The following is a 13,810-nucleotide window of genomic DNA, read 5'->3' on the forward strand; positions in this document are numbered from 1 at the left end:
GCAGTGTCTACCCAAGGCTGAATTGAAATGACTTGAATATTTATTTTGATTATTTGTTTTAATTATGTTATAATTGTAAGAAAATTTTCAATTTCCAGGAGCTATAGGTTTAAAAGTGTCAGCATTTTGTGCTTTTCATAGCCCAAATGACTCACCACTATTTCCTGGTATGGCAGAGGCTGCACAAATCACTCCCTCCTGCCGAAGGCCACACCCCCTCCTGAAGACCACACCCTCTCCTGAAGACCACACCCCCTCCTGAAGACCACACCCTCTCCTGAAGACACACTGCTGCTCTGCCTTTGCCGGTCATATCCAGTGTATGGATGCGTTTGCTCATGTGCAGTCAGTTCCCCAAAATGAAAACCATTTAGGTAAAAAAAGGCAGATTGCTACATTGCCTTTGGACGTAACCATGCTATGCTAAATGCTATAGGTACGTTCACAGTGCATTAGTGAATTTGAACAGCGGTGCTACGCTCTCTAGCTAGTTGGCGGGTTAAGAGGCAGGATGACAGCGCTAGAGACCAGAAAGACATTTTCACTACTTTCTTTAGAGGAAAAGCAGCAGCTTTTAAAAGACGGGAGACCAACACCTGAGCTACCAGACCTCCAGCAAAGGAACGATCAGAAAATTGTTCGTACATCCATGTCAGTCTGGGGAGCAGACGCTCTACAGGAGTAGTTTCAGCACCTCAGACAGCTCTGCTGTCAGAGTTGTTGTCATTTTCTCTGTGTTTCCAACATAAACAACGGATTTACTGCCATGTCATGAGCTATATCTTGCTGGGTCTGGAGACTGCTGTTGAATAATTAAGTTTCTTTAACGGTGTTTTACGATCTTGATATCGTCAGATTAACACTTGCAGTCGATCACAGAGCTGATCGCTGCAGTGCATTATGGGAGTTGGGTTGGCGGTGTTTCAAATCTCTTTATTTGGGGTTATATTAAGCTTGTTAGTGTTGGTAATGATTGTGTTGTGTTTTTGTTGCTTCGTTCCTGTACTTAGTTAGTTGATGTACTTTAGTTTAGTTTAATCTTTGTGAGTTGGCAACGTGGAGTGAAGAGGGTTTTGTGTGTCATGTCATCCTGCCATGGTGTTCCTGTTTGGTGTGTCAGAATAAAAGCCTCTGCTGATTGCAGTTGGTATCAGGGGATAAACTCTTTCTCAACAACCTCAAAAAAGCTTGAAATATTCCAGCTTATATCAAATAAATCCTAAGTACTGTATATGGAGGTATAACTGAATGAAATAGATTTGATAAAATTGTTTTAAACTTGTCTGTACTTGTATTGTGGAGCGTGAGGGTATGAATAAGTGCTGGATTACCTGCAAAACAAACAGGTCGAATGAATGTGAAAGCATGAAACGTAAGGTTAAATGTAACAATTTAGACTTGTGCCGACTGGATATTTCATTGTAAATGTGCACTTTTATTATCTCATCTTACCTTTTATGATATAACAGAAGTTAAATGCTTCATTGTATAAGCAGCTATGAGTAAAGTGTATTTGTAACTTCAGAGGAACTATAATGGGACCCTGCAGGATGCCACGAGAGGGTTTATAGGTGTATTAAAAACAACATTTCATCACAAGTGGCTTAAAATGGAGAAGAGATCATAATCAAATATTTAACAGCTCTGGTGGGAAAATAAAAAGCTGAGAAGATCAATCAATTTTAAAGCAGGCCGATAAATCCTGCAAGTCATGACAAATACCTGAAATATCTGGAGGGTGTCCAGTATTATACTGTAATGCCAGTTCAAAAGAAGAACAAAACTTTGAAAGTACAAATGTCTCTTTATTCCATCTTTTTAAATACTTTTAAAAAAGTTGTATCTTTTATTGACGCAGCTGTCAGTGAAGTGTATCAGCGATTCTAAAAAGACCAAGACCGGGGCCCTGGGGACGGCACAAGGTGGTTTATAGGTGCATTTAAAGCAACTTTTTATTACCAGAGGCTTATTGAACGACGTGGGCTTATCAACAAATAGTCATCAAATATTCAAAAGCTCCAGTGGGTAAATAAAGAGAGAATTAATCAATTGTATGACAAAATACTGTAATAGTTTAAAAACTAAAACTTTAACAATTCATGAATAATTGAAAGCTCAAATGTTCTATTTTTAATGAACTGCGAAGATGCTGTTTGCTCAAGGGGGATATTTCACAGATATATTACAGGATCAAAACACAATTAAAAAGACAGTTTGCACACACACACACACACAACCTGCAATCAATCAAGATGTTGACTTAAAGTGGTTTTTGAGAACAAGAACTTTCAATTCATCTCTATTTATACAGAACCAAATACAACAGTCATTTCGAGGTGCTTTTAACAGAAAGAAACCCAACAAATCCACATGAGCGACGGTGGAAAAGGAAAAACTCCCTCCCACACCCTCGGACCTTCTTGTGGTTGAAGTCTTACAGTAACTCCAGTCAATAGTCTTCAAATAGAAGAAGTAATTTTACTAGTGAGTGCAAAAAGTAACTAGTCACTTGGTAAATGACCTGTTTTGACAGTCACAATCAGTTAGGATTGTCTTCATAACCACCTGAACACGGTAAACCCGCCTGGCCCGCCCGTTTTCCCCCACGGAGACGGAGTCGGGGCGTTTTCAAAAAGTTGCAATTTTACCCGTTAACATGGCGTGTCTTCAAAAAGTTCCACCTTGGGAGCCATTTTTAATTCAGTTTTCAGTAACTTACACTTGTCGTGTAAACGCTCACCCCCCAAAAACACAACGCAAGGTTTCCGTTTCCACTCCAACGTTGTCGCGCAAACGGGGAGGTGAACCGAAAGGCTTCAGAAACAAAAGATTTATCTTTTGGACCGGCACAGTCAACACAGGCGCTCGAGAGAGCCATTCGTGACACACGTCCTAAAAGTATGGACGAACCGAAGCAGTTCTGTCAGGAAGGACCGTCCACAATTCCTCCTGGGTGTCGTGTGTTTGTGAATATATCGCTGTCGAGGGAGGTTCAACCTTTTACTCAAACACACACACGTGCTGGGAAGTTAGAGTTGTCTATCAACCGCAAACTCACAAAATGCTCCCAGACAGGAGCAGACTCTTTTTTCCAACCGTTGCCAGAACACCCAGAAAACATCCAAACTCCACACAGGAAGACTCCTGGAACCCAACCCACACAATGAGACTAGTGCTGAGGACAACTACGCTGCTTGCATGTATTGAATTTAATGTTCTATTAATACAGGAAACTAGATGGTTTTGAAAGTTTCCCTTCCTTTTTCGCGAGGGCTTCGCTTTGAGTCGACTATGAACTGGAGCAGATGTGACTTAATAAGCATCTGCACGTAATCTGTTTGGAAAACCTAAAAAGTGAAAAAAAAAAAAAAAAAAGAAGCTTGACGGAAGCTTGACTCTTGTAATAACTGCGACCTTTTCATCTCCGGCGATGATTTTAAAGAGTGGCCTTTCGGCGCTCCCAGCGGTTTATCTCAAAATGCTTCACCTCTAACATTCGACCAACCTCATTCCAGCGAGCATCTGTTTAACATCAACACCAGATGCAGAATCAGCACCGCTGTGGGAACGTTCTGGTTTGAAGCCAACTGGATAAAAAGAGGCTTGGAAACCGGTCTGTCAGATCTGCAGCTGAACACTACAATACAAGACGGAAATAAAAAAAAGGATAATTAAATCATTATTCACAATTATTTTCAAAACAATGAACCATTAGCGACAATAACGTGACTGTGACATCACCGGTTAAACCCGAGAGTCAGAATAAAGAGAGGCTCTGTGGTGCCGAGGCGGATTTACATACATGAATCCTTCCTCTGCTGTTAAACGGACAATTTTCTCTTTAATTCAGACTAATTTGACAGGCGGCCTCTGTCCTCCGGGGCTTCCTGCTGGCTGCCGCTTCGCTTGGAGCTTCCAGCGGCTGATTGTGACCATCAGTACCAGGTGCTGTCCGCGGCTCCTTAATGACGTTCATTTATCAGCAACACAAACGCCGATGGATGCACGTTGTCAATGAGGTCACAGCAAAAGAACTAACACTTTCCCCATCGGCAAGCCTCATGGTGAGCTCGGATGTTTCCAAGTGAAAACTGCAAGCCAATTATTTACCTTAAAGAGCCAAGTGAGGATTCTGATCACACCTGATTTCACTCTGCAGCTGATCCTAATTTCAACGAATAAACAAATCTTGGCTATTCTGTTGTGCTGATTGAAGTGCACTGTTGTAATTCTAAAATCAGGAACGACTATAAAACATCTACTATTTTCCAACATTCGAGTTTCCAAACATTCATACTCTATAAGAACAAGAAGAAAGTTCGTCACTCCAGGGTCCTGCCGAACAAAGTGACACCATTTTCTTTGGCAAGCTCCCTCTGGACAAAGAAATGTTGTTCGGCTGTGCCAACTGTCGGGGCAGAAGTATCCTGTTCTGCAGTGTGGTCCACAAACTCTTGTATGATTGGTTTGATTTTTCTTGTTTACTTCCACATTCTGCCTCAAGTCCGTGACAGGGAACGTGCGTTATGTATTTAGTCGCCTCGCTACTGTGTGAGCCCCGAAGCTCGTTAGCATGTAGCATGTAGCACGGATCGGAGTTTACACGATGCCCCTGAAGGCATCGCTCGGGGCTGTCAGCTCCTGCAGTTGAAACCGGACCAGTATCGCGGCTCGGACACAAGCCTTTTCTTTAAGTATTGAAACGAAACGGTTCAGCAACATTTATTCCTGGAAACATTTGAAGCGAGCAATAAGCTGTGCAGTTGAGAAGTTAAAACGCTGTTTTACAGAAGTGTGCCAGTAACGAGGGGGCGTGGCCTACCTGTTGGACAGCTTCTTCTGGCAGCAGCCAGAATTTCTTCTTCTTCTTCTTCTTCTTCTTCTTCTTCTTCTTCCGGGAGCACGTAGGCGCCTTTATTCTGTGCTAAGATCGCATGTTCTTCCTGTGTCTGCATGGTTTTTCAGCCGTCTTATTCGCAGCATCTTCAACCAACTCGTAAACATTTAAACAGCTGAAGTGCCTCGTCAGTCAAACAGTCTCGTACAGGTACAAAATTATTGCTGCTGTAGTTGATCTACCTCTTTTGGTTATTTGTAAGTAAAACCCTGAAATATTTCAACACCTATGAGTAGGTTGGTCCTCTAACAAGGCAACCAAAAACACATTTTTCAATGTGAAGAACAAAGGACTTAAGACTTGTCGGTCCAGATTTGCATGAAAACAGCTTGACTGTTCTAGTGTGTAATGAGACGCTGAATATAGCCAATAGAACAACAACTTCTGCAAAAAAGAAAAAAAGTGAAAACCTTGATGGAGTCCAACACTCATCATTATAGAGTCTGACCCTGACTATATGTGGGCTAGATGGATGCAGATCTCACACCAGGTGAAACCAAATAGCCTGTAAGAGAACATCTTCTCACAAAACCTGTCGGGGAAGCACAGATCGAAGACATTTTCTAAATTTATAAAATACCCGTTGGACTGCCAACCTGTGAAACTGCTGGTGTAGCAGGCCACTTCACAACCTTAAAGCTGGTCGGGTCCTCATCTCAACTTGTCCATTTGAAAAAGACACTAAAGTCCAAGCTGCTTGCCACAGGGCGTCTCCTGCCTGAGCTGCTCGCTCAAACACTGCCCATGCATTCTTTTTCTATCAAGGGTTTCAAGGAGCCCGAACCAATTCCAGCTGACCTAATGGTGGACGGTCGGGTAGACCATGGACAGGTTGCTCTTCCATGGTGGCTATGATTCATTGTTGGATACATAATGGCCTTGATGTCATGGGGGGATTTCCATCTTGTCCTTGTGTGAAGGCTATATGAAATATGCCTGTGCATATTCTCTGTAGGAGGTAGAAGGCAACTGGACTTGACCGAGTCATTAGAAATGGCCACACACAGGGTGACTAAGTGTGACAGAGCCATGGGGGGTTAGTGAAGTGAGCTTATGACAGAGAGGTGGAATACCTGGACCAGCAAAAGACTGGGAGAGTTAAAGCCCTGCTTGTTCCTACAGCCCTTGAGCAAATCCTGGAAATCCCCCAGTGCCCCCCGGGGAACGCACCAGGTTTCCTACTAAAAATGTATGTGCGCCCCCAAATGTTTTGGATCTATAAAACCGTACGTACGCAAATCTGCACGCACTTTCCTTTTATAGATCCGAGTCCACCTGGAAGGTTGACAGTTCATCACCCGCCCTCAACACGGCCACTTTCTACCATAAAGGGTCAATGCAAAGTGCCTCGTCAAAATCTTTGCATCTCATTCAGCCAGTTGATCGCCGGCATTTGACACTAAATCTTGACAGAAAAGGAATTTTATGGAGAGAGAAATAGTCATGGAGGAGGTGGAGCTCAGGTAAATTATACTATTTGTTGATCACGGTAGTGGAATCACTAATATAAGAAAAAATACAAGCGATCAGCAGCACGTCATCGCTGCTGGAAATAGTGCGAGAGCCACAGAGAGATCAGTGACTGCAGAGGTGGAGAAGAAGAATCTGATGTGAAGGTGGAGGCCAGAGGAGAGTGACATCATGGGGGCAACACCTGAGCTCACTGCTGGACACCAATACAGCCCCCATGGTTGTGACGGCCACCGTGTGTCAGGGTGTCGGATAGGGAAGAAGACATTTTGGTGGAGACACAGTAGACCGATAAAGTTCCGTTTTATCTGTTTATTAAATGTATGAATTCAATATTTGAACTGGGACTTGTAAAAAAAGGCTCAGTGGACTTTGTGTTTTATTCTCAGTCACTAGAGGTGGAGGTGGAGGTGGAGGGTGACGAGGAGGTCGTCTGTCTGCATGACCGTACTGCGAGCGGCTTTTATCAGGATTTACAGCCATAACGTAAAAATATACTAAACTGTATCACGTATGTATGATGATAAAATAAGCATTATAAAATCTAGAATTTCTTTATTTTACATGTAATCCATTGGTACATCATTTCAACTGCAGTTTTTTTTTTTTTGCATGAGACTTTCCCAGAGACTCATTTTAGTTGTTACCGTGTACATACAGTTTAGTATATTTGTACGTTAAAGCTGTAAATCCTAATAAAAGCAGCTGTGACAGCCAGTCAGTGCGCTCCCGTGGTCGGGAATCAGTTTTTGCACAACACCGGCGCAGCCACACTGCAGCTTTACACACGGCTGTCACCGCTCTATTTATGTGTTTACTCTGAAATTAGACTGATTGTTACTCACTTTGTCACAATTGATAATCAATCAGCTCGATCCACCGCTCTGGATCATTTGAAGATGAAAGTTTGACATAGAGCTGCTGATTCAGTGGTAACATTCCATTAAAGAAACATCTATACCGCTGCAGCTTGGCTGTGTATGATTATGTGGATCTATAAGTCTGAAGATAATAAATGCATGAGATGAATCTGGCTTCATTTCTCCACCTCACAATCGGTGCTGCCAGATTCCCCCGTCTCCAAAATGTGTGTCCGCAAAGTTCAAAAGTTTGCGTACCAGTACGCTCATTCTCCCGCAGAGTTTATTTTTATAGATCATAAACTTTGCGTGGGAAGTGGCGTGCGCATCTTTCAGGGCCCGTTTTGTGCGTAAGCAACCTTTTTAAATGAGGGCCCAGAGCTGTCCACTGCTCTTTCATAATGGGTTCAATGTCTCGGGCCAGTTTACACGATGTTTTCACGTAAAAACGGGTGTCGGATTTACATGACAACGTCACTCTGCGACACTGAAAATTCAACTTTTTGAAAAAGACTTCCAAGGTGGAACTTTTTGAAAACGCTCTGTCTCTGTGTAACGCAAGTTTTCGAAAACACTGTTACTGCGCACTTCAAAAATGACCGAAGTAAACAATTCCTCTGCACATGCACAACTAGAATGATAATAAGAACAATGGCGACCTCCAGAGTGTCAAGTTCCAGGAGAATATGGACTGGGAGTCATATTTCCAGTTTTCTTTCCTCACGCAGGTTAATGTTTATAGTGTATTTATTCTAACATCGTATTAAGCGTTACTACCGTTTCTGTGTAAACGGACATTGTAGTCAAAACACAAAATCAATGTGTTGTCACTTGAAACGTTTAGTAAATAGGGTCTAAGTAGAGGGGCTGTTTTAAAGGTGTGATACAGTAAATCAATAATACAGGTGTGTGTGTGTGTGTGTGTGTGTGTGTGTGTGTGTGTGTGTGTGTGTGTGTGTGTGTGTGTGTGTGTGTGTGTGTGTGTGTGTGTGTGAGTAATTTAGTCGCAATCGCAAAAGCCTCCCACAGCACTGAAGACAGTCTGACCATGAAGACCGTTTCCATATGGGAAAGAAAGAAAAGCTCAGAATGAGGTGGGACAGCATAAATCAGCGAGCTGTGAAGTGCAAAGTGCTGCAGTTACTGGGAGCAGATTGTGTAAATAATGCCTCACTAAGGCATATCCATGCCATCCCATCAGGAGCAGGTGATTTATGGGCGCTCGGACTCTGTAAATCTGCGCCGCCCTGATTGGAATGAAAGATGATTTTCCAGATGCTCAATCAGTGCAGTTGTAGATCAAAGATTTATTCTTTATGGTTGATTCTGAAAGCTGTCCAGCAGTGTTAAGGTCAACGAGGGCGATTAAAAGAGGTGGGGTTCGGCCTTTTTCTATGAAATATGCTTCATAAATTTAACTCGCTGCGACTGAAAAGGAGTTTAAAGAGTCGCACAAGTGAACAAGAAACAAAACTGCAAAGAGACAGACAGCCTATATCTGTACCCAACAAGTAAACCAGACTGAGGTTTATATCTTTGGACTCAAGGTTCAAAGAAACAAACATCAAAAAACTTCAAAAAGTATATAAATATGATAAAATGATGATAAATACTAGAAATATAAAAAACTGGCATAAAGATAAAAATTCAACTGAGCAGCTCCGTCGAGTTTGATTAACCTGCGTAATGTAAATGGTACGTCGAAAAACTGAACCCTCATTCCGATGCTTGACAGGAAACAATCCCAATATTGATTCTGCTAAATTGGGAATATGCCACATAAAAAGTGAAGAAGAAAAAAAGTTTCGTTTAGAGTTCGGCACAGTGGCTGTTAATCGATTTTAATCAACTTCTATCGACTCTCATGGACCATTAGATGAGAAGTTTCAGTCATTTATTTCACTATTATTGTTTCAGGCCTGACAAACAATGGGATCAGAGAGGAAGTTCACACTTGTGTGGAAAAGTATTTGAGATGATGAAATCTGGGACTCGGGAGCCGGGCTGAGGCGGCGCCGTAATCCCCAGGATGAGGGGATGTTCGGGGTCATTTCACAGCCGCACTTTAAGAAGAGTGAGACTTTGATGGAGAAAGACTTTCGGTCGCCTCGAGTTTGGAGCGATGACGGGAGAGATGAAGAATCTGGTGCGAAACAAATGCCACTGTTGTTTCAAAGAGAGATTTGCACAATAAAGGTCACCCAGTGATGAAACGTGCTCCCTTTGTGATCGTTATCTGGTTTGATGGCGTCTGTAGAGCCGCAGGAAAAAGACGTCCTGGCCAATTGTAATTTCTATAAAAGATTGCTGAGTGCCATTTGAGTCTTATGAACTTTTTCTTTGTTCAACGGTTGACACAGGTAGTAGCTTATTATATTTTTGGTATTATTATAATAAAGATAACAAGATAGTCAGTCAATGAGCTGTATAAGACACGTTTGCACAGGATTTCCATCACTGTCATGCAACATTTTCAGGTGAAAGGAGAAAAATACAGCGCAGAGGAATACGCCGTCATCATACAGTGACATCTAGTGGTTACAAATGGTACGAAGGCTACCGCTCCATTTTGATATATAAAGCCCCGTTTCGACAGTGCCCCTTGGTGCCGGTAGGGGTCAGGTCGGAACCGGTTGTTGTGCGTTTTCCACTGACTCAGAACCGTTACCAACCGGTACCATTGGTAACCAGTTCTCGCTACCCCTCCACTTGGGGTACCAGGCACAATGTGCCGGATATGAGGGGGAGGAGCTTCAACACTGCCGTCTGCTCATTGGTCCGTGACGACCGCTGTTCTCCCAGCAAGCAGCCATTTCCAATCAGTTCTTCTGCAGCAATCAGGAAACTTTTTTGAAAATGTCCTCCCGTTATGGCGTCACATCCTGCGTGATTACGCAACCGTTCATAACCCCGCCTACATTTCAAACCGTTCCCCGTGTAATGGAAACGCGGCACTGATACGGGTCTGGTTACGGATAGTCAACCCCCACCTGACCGGCACCGGTACCAAGGGGCACTGTGGAAACGGGGCTAAAGTCAGATGACTGGCCAAAGAATTAAAAAAAAAGCACGACTTGTAGTACAGAAAATACGGTACTTTAACCTAACCTACTTAAATATTTACAACAGGTTTGTTTTAGCCACTCGATTCAAACATTTATCGGGACTATCTCCCAATACACTGGATAATCTCTCAAAATGAGAAACCGATAATATCTTTATGACACTGGACTCGCAGTACAGGTAAACCATGCTCACACCTCATCATAATATTAAACAGTTCTCCGTGGGGAGCTCAGACATTTTGGATCCCCACCGCCTGAAAACGGAGGAGGTACAAATCTATAAGTGGTGCAAAATGAAGAAGCTTTATGAAGCAAAGGTAAAAGAAAGTTTCTAGTAAAAAAGTGTCTCCATTAAGAAAAACAAAGTGCTGAGCGAGAGAGAAATCGTCTCTCCTCGGTGCACCTGCACACAGTTTTTCTTGTGAGTTGGCAGGTTGGTTATTCAGCATCTTGGAAACAGGCGCTTCCCTTCCGAGGGCGATATGTTCATTCTGCGCCTCCGGCTATAGGTCTGGGCCTGCTGCAGGAGGAGTGTGGAAAAAACACCACACACTTCCTGATGGAAATCAAACATGTAAACCTCCTGACACTCGTACCTGTCAAGTAGTGAAGAGTGACAGAAACTTTACATGCACTCCTGTTTGAGCTGCAGTCTGGTGGATAATAATAATTCTATTAGACGACAAGAACGTACCTTACTTTGTGCGATTTTTTTTTTTTTAAGTAAAACTGATTTTGGTGCGTGAGGCCACAAGTTGATGCTTTTCGTGAAAGAGGAGTGAAACTCGGACAGATACCCTAACGGCGGGGATTAACAACTTTCATCATTGTTAAGGCTGAATAAATGTTTTTTAAACGAATAAGAGGGTGTAAATGTAATTCCAACATAGGGCCCGTGGGCCCAAACTGGGCCACAAGAGGCTCCAAACCACCAAGCAAAGTGTAGAAATGTCCAAGAAAACTTCCTTAAGAGTAGCCAGGGGGAGTTTGTCAAAACACCCAGAATGCAACAGCTGCAGGAGAAGTTTTCTGGACATTTCACTTTATTTTGTATCGGACGGTTTCATTAAAATTGGTTTTATGTTGAGACTGTAGTGATGGTTTGGTTTTGTGAAAATATTGACATTTTCACCACGCGTACTCTGCGCCACAACGAAGAAAAACTTTAAAGTTTAAATATTAAAGTTATTAAGGCTCTATTTACCAGTCATAAAGATGAAATTGGGCTGTTTGTGGCCCCTGAACTAAAATGTGTTTGACACTCTTCATCTTAAAGGACTTTTGTCTCTAATTCTGATCAACAAACGTTGATCACATCTACTTGAGCTAAACATAGTAATACAGTCATTTTTTATAATAATTACCTTCCCCTTTCCATTACTTGTGGCTTAACTATAGTCTGAATTATCCCACTGAGTCAAGTTATCTATTAACCCAATATCAGTCATGTCAGCATATATGGTAACGTTAGCAGCCGTTATAAGTCAGTGAAAATGACAGAACACCTTTCTGAAATAAATTAAAAGAAAATAGCAATGGCATGCAGTTCATAGATTGAGACAACAGGAATGTGAAAGCTTTTGAAAACATCTAGTGAGAATTTTAGTTATTTTAGCAACCAATCATGTAATAATGGCCTATAATGTGATCATTTTGGAGTTTTGTAATGTAATAAAGCCCGCAGTATATTCACCTGTCAGGAGTGTAATAGAATATTTGACCTATAATCTGCCATTTGGTGGAAATCAAAGATTTGCTTGCAGGTTTTGTGCAGTAAAATGGGTATGGTGTGTATGACATAGTCATCATCATTGGCATTCAAAGTGTTCAAATTACTGGTATTCATTAAGTTATTGGTAATCATTCCTTCATTGCTACAATGAGCATCTGTGGACGGCTTTCTTTGTATTGAGTGAAAATGTGATCAAATGTCACAAAATCAACGTTTTTCTGGAAATAAGCTAAAAAAGAAAAAAGCTCAGTGTGTTGTTTGTTTGAATCTTTCTCTCCTAATGGATCAAGCTCGTGTTTTATTTTCAGATAAACGCACGAGGTTGGATTGTCGTCAACCTGCACGTGCCTGACGGAGGAGCTGATGTACGTTATGCCGACTCTTTCGCCGGGGGTTCACCGGGGTTGCTGTCGGCAACGCCCCCACGCCTGTCCGTCAATCCCGCGATCCGCAGCCTCTCCTTCCTCACAGCGAGGGCACATTAACCGGCGGCGCACGTCTGAGCGCTCCCCTTTTTTATTTTCCCCGTCCCCGCTCGGCTCTCGACAGGATATGAAAGATGAGGAGATGGCAGACGGACAGGGGCAGAAACCCGAGGCAGAACACAAAGGGAGTGATGGCTATCGGCGCAGCGGGGCCCCGCCGGCCGCCGCTAATTTGTGACGTACCAGGAAGCTTATTTAACCGCGCGCACGCCTGAATCGTTATTGCACGGCGGGGGGGTGGGGGACGAAGAAAACCGGTGGCCACTCGGTCTCTTCAGGACAGAAAAGGACTCAGCCGATCACCAATGACGGGAAAAAAAACCTGCTTCAGTTTTCCATCATTTTGTGCCGACTGGAGCCGCAGTTTCCTGTTTGTCTGCTTCCAAAGTACAAACTGCTATTTTTGTAGCCTCGTTAAATCCATTCTAATCCAGAACCGGGGAAGCAGCTGATCGTCATGTTGACACACTCGTCTGAGTCAACTCTCTGATCGACTGTGTTAATAAGAAAACAGCTTCACCAGCAGCAGCCTCAAACCACATTTCATCCTGGACTCAGATTAGACTCCATTCTTGGGGAGTCTTCAGACTGATGTCAGGATCGCAGATTGAATTCTCGACGAGGTTTAGACTTGGGTCTGACAGGTAAGGATTTTTTTGGGGGGCGATTCCGATATTAGGGAATCAAAAAATTCTGATTGCCGATTGAATTTTTTTTAGTGCTGGGGGTCACGCGTCGACGGAAATAAATCGATCAGTAATGACGTTTGTGATGCGTCACAGCAAAGATGGCGATAAAAGCCCGGACGGAGAACGAGTTAACAGATCAGACAAGCGTGAACGATGCAACGAATCACGTCATGGGAAACTGGCACAGTTGTTTATTTCAAAAACTAGTTCACTTACTATTGAGGTAAACCGCTCCGTTCAGTAAATGCACCCTCAGCTTTTTTAATTATTGCACTCTGCTGCCGGGTGACTGGAGCGTGACGTGAAATACGTCGTAGCGCCCTCTACTGTGATACATAACACAAGAACATCAGAAAAACACCACATTTTGTTAATGAAAAATAAGTGTGAACACAATTTTGGTCCATTACTGATTATTCTCTATTGTCTATAATCAGCCAATGAAATTGGCCGGCTGATGGATCGATCGGGTGACGATTAATCGGTCGGGCCCTCGTTAAGACTCGGTTCTGGACTGGGAGTAATTTTAAAGTTATCATAGGGTTAATTTTAAAACAAATTTCAAAATGGTTTCAGAGCTGATCTAGAGTAAACCAAGAATTGTTTTAGATT

General features: G+C 42.7%; 1 protein-coding gene across 1 annotated transcript in view; it reads right to left on the reverse strand.

The window, feature by feature from the left end:
* The window catches only part of mei4 (meiosis-specific, MEI4 homolog), a gene marked incomplete at both ends in the record, with an annotated part of 99,381 nt that overhangs the window by 19,279 nt on the left and 66,292 nt on the right, over positions 1 to 13,810 (reverse strand). The gene's annotated exons all lie outside the window — the stretch shown is intronic.

The sequence above is a fragment of the Lipophrys pholis genome (assembly GCF_963383615.2).
Source record: "Lipophrys pholis genome assembly, chromosome: 21".
Taxonomy (NCBI): domain Eukaryota; kingdom Metazoa; phylum Chordata; class Actinopteri; order Blenniiformes; family Blenniidae; genus Lipophrys; species Lipophrys pholis.